The sequence below is a fragment of the Odocoileus virginianus genome, chromosome 20 (assembly GCF_023699985.2).
Source record: "Odocoileus virginianus isolate 20LAN1187 ecotype Illinois chromosome 20, Ovbor_1.2, whole genome shotgun sequence".
Classification (NCBI taxonomy): Eukaryota; Metazoa; Chordata; class Mammalia; order Artiodactyla; family Cervidae; genus Odocoileus; species Odocoileus virginianus.
The window spans coordinates 1,242,468-1,252,394 of NC_069693.1; positions in this window are offsets into that span (position 1 = coordinate 1,242,468).

A 9,927-nucleotide genomic window follows, 5' to 3' on the forward strand; every position below is an offset into this window, starting at 1 on the left:
ATTGCTGTAGCGATCTTTCACCTGTTTTCCTGGTGCTGATAAACTCGTCATGATTGAAGCCTGTTTTCTATCTAGTTAATGTTCTATTGATCTCAGTCATGTTGGGTGCTAGGGTGATGCTTTACTGATCTTAAGTGGAGGAATTTAAAACACCTGTGCCTGTAGCTCTGCACATATGCAAACCTTTGATCTATTAGCAACTCCTGTTAGCATATATATAGGTGTGGTATTCTTCAATAAAGTTGGCAGAGTCAGACGCAAGCTGACTCTGTCCCTCTCAACCCCATTTTTCTAAGTCTGTCTAAGTCTTTCTAAGTCTGTCTAAGTCTTATTTTTCTCAGGTACTCTGGTAATTGCGTTCTCGACCAGTTCGTTTGCCGGCAGGCTCCGGCACTCACCCCCACCAGCCTCCCTGCCCCTACTATCCTCAGGTAAACTGGCCCTAGGTGGATCTGGCTAGTAAATGAAAGCTCAGCCTGAATTTCCATGACTCAAGCTTAACCAGGTTCAGTCTTCAACAGGACACCATCACTTGATACTGGAGTCCAAAGTGAGCACAAAACTCTCAGAGGAAGGAAAAAGTGAAATCAAATTCTATAAGAAAGACTGCTCCGTTTATTTAAGTCATCTTTAATTTCTCTGAGCAGAAGTGTTTTTCTGGATTTCAGCTAAACTTCGAAGTTTTCAGTAATACTAAAAAAAATAATTTTGTAGTTTTCAATAAATGAGGAATGAATATAATCAAATAATTTGCATATATTTAATTATATTTATTTCTATTTTACTTTTTATGCTATAGATTTAGAAAATTTAATTATTCAAATGTTTTCTATGTATTACTAATACATAGAACACAGTTCATTTATATCTATAACCCTCTATCATATACACACGTGTATTCATAAATATATATGAAGAGAAAAAGAACTATACACAGCACTTTGCTACATTCAACTATGCTAGTGAGTTTTCTGCATCAAATGATATGTGATTTTTCTTCTTTAACCTGTTAGTATGGTGGATAACATTCTTTGTTTTTCTCATATTAAATAAGTCCAACACCACTAAAAAAAAAATCTCTCCGGTTACGGTATGTAATTCTTTTTACACATTGCTGAATTTTATTTGCGAATATTGTTTTAATGATATTTATATTTATTTTCATGAGGTGTGTGTATGCTCAGTTGCATTCAATTCTTTGACTGTAGTCTGCCAGGCTCCATTTTCATGACGTTGGTTCTAAAAATTTCAGATGTTTTAGAATGTTCTTTACATTCTCTGTTCTCTAAAGAGTGCTATATTTGGTATGCAGTTCTCAAATGTCAATGAGTTTATCTTATCATATGCCTGATAATCACCTTGACTCCTTCTTCCACTGGTTGCTCCTATTTTTGTCATTTAGGTTGGAGTTGTATTTCTTGTCCTAATTAGTACAGTTTCCTTGTATGTCCTGTGTGCTCATCCTTTGGCAGTTTTAGAAACTGGAGATATAGTCTTTTGCTCTTTAAATTCTAAGTGTCATGAACTTTATGGAATAGAAGCCTGCAATTCTAAAAGAAATTACTCATCAATTTTCCACACGAAATATTTTGTTTCTTGGTGATACTTTAAATTGTTCTTGGGACTTCCCCAGCAGTCCAGTGGTTAAGACATCACACTTCCAAAGCAGGGGGCATGGGTTTGATCTCTGGTCAGGGAACTACGTCTCACATGCCGTGTGGTACAGTCAAAAAAAAGTTAAAAAGAATTATTCTTGCCCGTTTAAAAAAAGCTATGCTCCTAATTTATCTTCTATTGGTTTCCTTATTTCTTTTGCTTCCCTGGTGGTTCAGGTGGTAAAGACTCCATCTCAATGCAGGAGACCTGGGTCCGGTCCCTGGGTCTAGAAGATTCCCTGGAGAAGGAAACGGCAACCCACTCCAGTATTCTTGCCCGGAGAATCCCATGGACAGAGGAGCCTAGTGGACTGGGGCAGTCTATGGGGTTGCAAACAGTCAGACACAACTGAGCGACTAACACAAAATTTCTTTTACTCTTTGATACATAATAGTTCTTATTTTAAAACTTACTGAAATTTACTTTATGCCCCCAGAGTTTGATTTATCTTGGAGGAAGGTACTATGTGTACCTGAAAAGAATGTGTATTCTGCTGTAGACTGAAGTAATGTCTAATACATATTTACTGAATAAAAATAGCTGATGATACTGGTCATGTCTTCTGTATCCTTATTATTTTCCTGCCTATTCTATTAATTATTGAGAGTAAAGAATTTTGAAAGCCTATTCTTAGGTACAAATATACTTTGCATTTATTTATTTATGGCCATTCGGCTTGCAGGATCTTAATTTGACCAGAGATCAAACCTGTGACCCTTGCAGTAAAAGCACAGAATCCTAACCACTGGAGTACCAGCAATCCCCCAGTTAGCATCTTTAAATCTTCTTCATTAAATTACTTGTTTAATATTATAAAATGGCCATGTGTTTTCTTTGGTCATATTATTTTTCCTTAAGTTTTTCTTATATTAAAATAACCTCTCCAACACTCTTTTAGTTAGTATTCACATATTATTTCATTCCATTCCTTTTCACTTAAATTTATGTAAGGATTATTTATTATAGGCTCCCCAAGAATTTAATTGTCTGAAAAAAATTTTCCCTATAATTTAAATATGCAAGAGTATTTAAAGCAAAAAACTGAAAAATAATTGTAGGAACAAAAGTATAACTTATTCATTCACATACATTTTCTTAGAAATAGATAAATCAAAGAATAAGCATATAGATGATATTAGTAATATAACATTCAAAAGATACACATTTATCTTGATTTTACACTGTTGAACATTTGAAAAATCACATTCACTAAGGTAAAAATGAAGCCACAATATAGAAAGGTTTCTGAATTCTCTATGACTATATCCATATTTGTTTACTACAGCAGTGCAGTAGTAAGATTTATAACAAGAAATACATATTTGGTCTTTGTCCAGGTTTCCAGCACAGAACTCATAAAACCTTAGGTCTTTCCTAAGGGAGAAGCCAAATTAAAAACAACACTCATTTGTGGATATGACTGGTGATGGAAGTAAGTCCGATGCTGTAAAGAGCAATATTGCATAGGAACCTGGAATGTTAGGTCAATGAATCAATGAAAATTGTAAGTGGTCAAACAGGAGATGGCAAGAGTGAACATCGATGTTTTAGGAATCAGAGAACTAAAATGGACTGGAGTGGGTGAATTTAACTCAGATGACCTTTATATCTACTACTGTGGGCAAGAATCCCTTAGAAGAAATGGAGTAGCCATCCAATTTCCTGAAAAACAGCTCTGGCAAACATCTTAATTCTTTAGGCTGTAATGCTTAGATGGCATGAAGGCATTTTACAGTTCATTTATTTATTAAGCAAGTTATAGTTTAATGGGCTTCTCAGGTGGTGCTAGTGGTAAAGAATCCACTTACCAGTGCAGCAGATGCAAGAGAGGTGGGTTCAATCCCTGGGTCAAGAAGATGGCCTAGAGTAGGAAATGGCAACACATTCCAGTATTCTTGCCTAGAAAATTCCATGGACAGAAGAGTCTGGTGACTGCAGTCCATGGGGTCACAAAGAGTCAGACACGACCGCATGACAGAGCACATAGTTTAATAGATCTAACTGATGGCTCCTCTCAGTTTCAATAGTAGTTATGTGTTTTGTGCTTGTCTCAGGCTATTGATAACCAATGTCTCCTTTGTATCAACAGTGATTGTCCTACCCAGCAAAGAACACTCTTCTTTAAAATCCATATTATATACTTTATTCTTCAATATTCTTTTGCCCAATCATTCCAGGGCCAGGCTCTAGGCAACTAGATATCACTCCTGTACACCAAGTTTCTCACCTCAGTTATTAAACTTTATTGTTCTTGTTTAGTCACTAAATGGTATCCAATTCTTTGTGCCCCATGGACTGTACCTGCATGGCTCCTCTGTCCATAAGGTTTCCCAGGCAAGAATACTAGAATGGGCTGCCATTTCCTATTGAAATAGCCAATCTTAAGCTGTTTGCTCTGCCCTTGAAACCTCGTAAAGGATCTGGCCTAGACTTCCCCTCCCTTCTGCATATAAGTTAAATAAGCCGGATGACAGTATACAGCCTTGTTGTACTCTTTTCCCAATTTTGAACCATTCCATTGTTCCATGTCTGGTTCCAACTGTTGCTTCTTGACCTGCACACAGATTTCTCAGGAGGCAGGTAAAATGGTCCGGTATTCCCATCTCTCTCTTTTTTTTTTTCCCATCTCTTTAAGAATTTTCCAGTTTGTTGTGATCCACATAGTTAAAGGCTTTAGCGTGGTCAATGAAGCAGAAATATATGTTTTCTGGAATTCCCTTGCTTTTTCTATGATCCAACAGACGATGGCAATTTGATCTCTGGTTCCTATGCCTTTTCTAAATCCAACTTGAACATCTCGAAGTTCTTGGTTTACACACTGTTGAAGTCTGGCTTAAAGGATGTTGAGCATTACTTTTCTAGCTTGTGAAATGAATGCAATTGTGTGGTAGTTTTAACCTTCTTTGAATTGCCTTTCTTTGGGATTGGAATGAAAACTGACCTTTTCCAGTACTGTGGCCACTGCTGAGCTTTCCAAATTTGAGGGCATATTGAGTGCAGCACTAACAGCATCATCTTTCAGTATTTGAAATAGTTCAGCTGGAATTCCAGCACCTTAATATATTTGTGAGTATTGTTATGCCCGATGTCCGAATCCCCGAGCGGGAAGACAGAAGGCCTCCAAGACAATGCAACTCACAAAAAGGGAAGTTTATTGCTGACTCGAGTCAGGGCTCCTGCCGCATCCAACGCAGTGGAGCGGGGTCAGAGAGCCCCAAGCCCAAGCTGTTACACAAATTTATAGGGTGAGCACACGCCATTGGTAGTTGGTTTAAGCAGATTGGTCAAAACTTTCACGCGCGCGGGACTTTCCCGGGGGTTTCCGCCCCGTTCCTAGTTGGCAAACAGTGGTCAGTGTTAAGCTGATTGGTTGTATCCAGGTGGCCTGATAATCTTACCACCCAGAAGTAGGAAGGCCTACTCCTAATCTAAACTGCCAGCCATGGCGTTACTTCTGCTCGCCTCACATTCCCCCCTGTCTGTTGTTCAAGTAGAGGAATCTTCCTCTTTTCCATCTTGGGCCACTGGCTGATATTGTCGTCTCAACACCATAATCTGAATGGTGTTGAGGCGTTTTTTTAATAGCACTATAAGTGGACCCAGGAGGGTGGAAATTAGGGTAGTCAGCCAGGGGGAGCGTTGAAACCAAGACTCAAACCATCTCTGCTGGGAGGACTCGCCTTCCATTCTGCCCGCGCTTTTTCTTCCGGTGTGGCGTGCCGCACGTGATTGCAGTGAACCCAGGGTCCAATCCCGTCGACCTTGACAGCGGTATGAGTGGTAAGGAGAACAACATAAGGGCCTTTGCATCTAGGTTCTAATGCTTCAGATTGGTGCTGTTTCACCCAAACCCAATTACCTGGGCCAATATTATGTGAGGGGATGGCCCCCTTATTTTGACCCTCGTGTATCTCTCGAATCAACTTCCAAACATGGTTATGTACCTTACTTAATGCCATCAGAGTTTGCTGGAATTGCCCCAAAATCCTGCTCCTGCCAGCCCAAGACTGAACAAGGTTGCTATGGTGATCGCACTGATTGGCTCTCTCTTTTGTCTTAGCATTTCCCGGTCCCAATGTGAGTACATAACCTCTTCAGAGTGGTGTAAGATTTTTGGCATTACAGCAACCAAGACACAGAGCGGGTGGCAGGCATTTTCCTTCGAAAATAGGACACACAGGAGGGGGTCTTCCATAGAGAATCTCAAAAGGGGTAAGATCCAGCTTATAAGGGGTGTTACGTGCCCGAAAGAGTGCGAAGGGAAGGAGGGTCACCCAGTCCCCGTCAGTCTCTATTGCCAACTTTGTCAAAGTTTCTTTTAGGGTCCGATTCATTCTCTCAACCTGTCCTGAGCTCTGGGGATTATATTCACAAAGCAACGTCCATTTCGTCCCCAGACCTTGGGCCATCCCTTGTACAATCTGGCTGACAAAGGCAGGTCCGTTATCAGAGCCCACAGTCACTGGCAGCCAGTACCTAGGCACTATCTCTTCTAAGATCTTTTTAGCAACCACTATTTCTGTCTCTCCCTTAGTGGGGAAGGCCTCCACCCACCCCGAGAAGGTAGCTACCAGAACCAACAGATAGCGATACCCGTACTTGCCTGGCCTTACCTCAGTGAAATCTATCTCCCAGTGTTGCCCTGGCTTTTCCCTTCAGTATCTCATTCCCATATGCTGCTTTTTCTCTGCCCTCATTAGCTGGCACGCTTTGCAAGCCTGAATTATCTCTCGTAGAGTTGCATTTTGTCGAGGGAACCTCAGGCAGGCCGTCTGGAGAAGTGTTAGGGTAGTTGTGTGCAGGTGTTCACACAGGTGACGACCCAGGGTGGCAGGCAATATCAGGTTGTTGTTTTGATCTCGGTACCATCCATCTTTGTCATCCTTCTGGAGGGTGGTATCCTCGTTGATAATGTGGGGAGTGATCCCCCGCCGAGCTTCCTGGCTCATGGGGTACTGTCTCACCCTCACAGGAGTTTCCCCAGCTCGATGACGACTGGATGTCTCTGTTTGGCCAGTCCCATCCCTGCCGTTTCAGCCCAGGCCAACGGGTATTTATGGACCCACGGTTGTCACCATTCCCATAAGACAGGGGCTGGAGATCCGAATGCCCACAGAGGCCAGGCAGCTATGGTCTCTGAGGGCTTAGGCGCAAAAAGTCTGTATTCATCTCTTAAGGCTAGGGATAAGACATGTATCGGCTGTCCAAGTCCATCCGTGACTGTCATTCCCCTAGGGTCAAAATGAATCTGAGCATTAACTTTAGTCAACAAGTCTCTCCCAAGTAGAGGGGCTGGGCATTCTGGTTTCACCAAAGACGAATGGGACACCTGGTGGGTCCCCAGATCTACTTTTCGTTCTGTGGTCCAACAATATCTTTTTGTCCCTGTGGCTCCCTGCACCAAGCTGGTTTTCTTAGACATTGGTCCCAGTTTTTGATTTAAAACAGAGTGTTGGGCACCAGTATCTACCATGAAGCCAATGGGTTTCCCCTCCACGGTTACCCAGGACTCGGGGAGGGGTGCCGAGTCTTGACTCCCCTAGTCCCTGTCTTCCCCCGCATGTAGAACTCGAGTTCCAGGGGAGATTCCCTCTCTCTGGGTCATTCCTCTCCTCGGGTCCCTCTTAGGGCACTCGTTTTTCCAGTGCCCCTGTTCTCTGCAGTAGGCGCACTGATCTTTCTTTAGGGCCTGCCTCTTTGGTTTCTCTTTTTCTCTCGTCCAGGGGTCTCGAGGTTCCCTCAATTCTGTTCCGGCTTTTATCCCCGCAAAAAGAATCTGGGCTAGCTCCCCCTGGTTCTTCCGGTTTTCCCTCGTTCTATATTCTCTATCTTCCTTCCTGATCTTCTCAGCTGATTCCCTTTCCTCCCGTCGAATTCGTTCTTCCCTTTCTTCTGGGGTCTCCCTATTAAATACCTTTTCAGCTGCTTTCAGTAAATCCTGTACTGTCTGTTCTCCCAATCCCTCTATCTTTTGTAATTTCCTCCTAATATCTGGGGCTGCCTGATTCACAAACGCTAGTAGAACTGCAGCGCGTGACTCCTCAGCCTGGGGGTCCATAGGTGTATATTGCCTGAAAGCTTCCATCAGCCTCTCTAGGAAGGCTGCCGGGCTCTCAGTGGGCTCTTGCCTTACTAAATTTACCTTTGCCAAATTTGTCGGCTTCCTAGCTGCGGCCCGCAGGCCAGCCATCAGAGTCTGGCGGTACACTCGGAGACGCTCCCTACCTTCCACCCGCTCAAAATCCCAGTTAGGCCTTAACAGAGGAAACCCCTCGTCTACGAGATGAGGCTGGGCGGTAGGCCTCCCATCGGCCCCCGGGACTCGTTTCCGCGCCTCTGCCAGGATTCGCTCCCGTTCTTCTGTGGTGAAGAGCAGCTGCAACAGCTGCTGACAATCGTCCCAGGTGGGGTTGTGAGTGAACAAAATGGAATCTAAGAGCTCAATGAGGCCTTGGGGCTTCTCTGAGAAAGGAGGGTTCTGGGTTTTCCAATTGTACAGGTCACTCGTGGAAAAGGGCCAGTACTGGTAGGTTCACTCTCCGTCCAGGTTAGCTGGTACCACTTGGATGGGGAGCGCCTGAACAGTGGATGAAGGTAACTCTGGGTCCCCAGGGTCTTGCCCACCCCTATCTCCCCTCGTTCTCCCCTGGGTCCCCAACGCCGGTCCCCCCTCATGGTCGGTTCCCGTTGGCCCTCTTAATCCTCTCGGTTCACCCGTGGGAGCTTCTCTCCTCAGAGGGAATTGCAAGGGGGGCACATATGGCGGAGGCCCCATCTCCGTTTCTAGATCTATCAGGTTTGGATAAGATGATTCCTGAAAGGCTAGTTTTGGGTCCTCTTTCTTTTTGGTTTTCTCCGGGGGGGTCTTCATCACCAGGACCTGTGAATTAGAAGAGCTAGGAGGTTTGTGAATGAAAGGTTTTAACCACTTAGGCGGATCTTCCACTAGATCCTGCCAAACCATGACATAGGGAACCTGATCCGGATGGCCCCAGGGATCCGGAGCCATAATCTTCTCCTTCACAGCCTGTATGATGGACGGTTGAAAGGTGCCTTCCGGAGGCCATCCAACCTGGAAGGTGGGCCACTCTGCAGAGCAAAAGGTTATTAATTTACTTTTCTTGACTAGCAAAGACAAGTTATAGGCCCTGGCCCTGAAATCCGAAAAGTGGTCAGTCATGAGGGAAAGTGGAGTAGATTCCCCCTGACCCATGGTCAAAGAATAAATGGTAGGGAAGAGAGAGGGAGAGAGGAAGTCACTGAGAACGACCACCAAAAATCCTACTGGGAGTGGTGGCGGCCAAGAGGTTGGGCTTACGGTATGTTTTTGGAACTGTTTATATGCCTGCGTCGTTGCATGGAAGTTTTCTTGCTGGGGGCGGGCACCCTAGGGGTTTCTAGCCCATTCCGTGACCCCCTTATCCTCTCACAGGAGTCTTCAAGTGGCAGGTGCCCTAATGGCCTTTAAGTGCCTGACCCGTGCCCACACAAAGAATTTTAGGCCACATCGTCAGTTAAGGATGTTAAAGGAGAGTTTAGGCTCACTTATTGTAGGGCCTTCAGAGTCCGCCAGGGTGTAGAAGGAGAATAAGTCAGAAGAGAGAGAAGAGAACGATGCACCAGAAGAGAATGAGACCAGAGACAATGCCGGCACACACACAAACACGGAGAGCTGAAGACAAACACACGGACAGACAAACGTCAGCTGACAACACAGCGCTGGGTTTTCAGGCCCCCTGAGTTTTCTTGCCTCCTGGTACTAGGTTCACCTTACCGAATGGCGTCCACTGCTCACCAGACTCGGGCTCGGGAGAGGAACTCTCCTTCCCGCAGAGCCGGCTGCCTTCCAGCGCGCTCGCTGGCCTCTGTCTTGCGCCAGCTGGAACGTCCAGTCCGTCCTCAACCCTCTATAGAAAGCTTTCTCCTGTGCCAGATACCTTTCCACTTCACAGCAGGGCCTCGGATTTACACTGGACTTTCCTGTCCTGCCTGAGCACCGGTGCTATTATCTATCCTTCCCCTCTGTCCTGGAAGTGTTCTCTTCCCCTGGTCAAGGGATCCCGGACGAGCCCCCAAATGTTATGCCCGATGTCCGAATCCCTGAGCGGGAAGAGAGAAAGCCTCCAAGACAATGCAACTCACAAAAAGGGAAGTTTATTGCTGACTCGAGTCAGGGCTCCTGCCGCATCCAACACAGTGGAGCGGGGTCAGAGAGCCCCGAGCCCAAGCTGTTACACAAATTTATAGGGTGAGCACACGCCATTGGTAGTT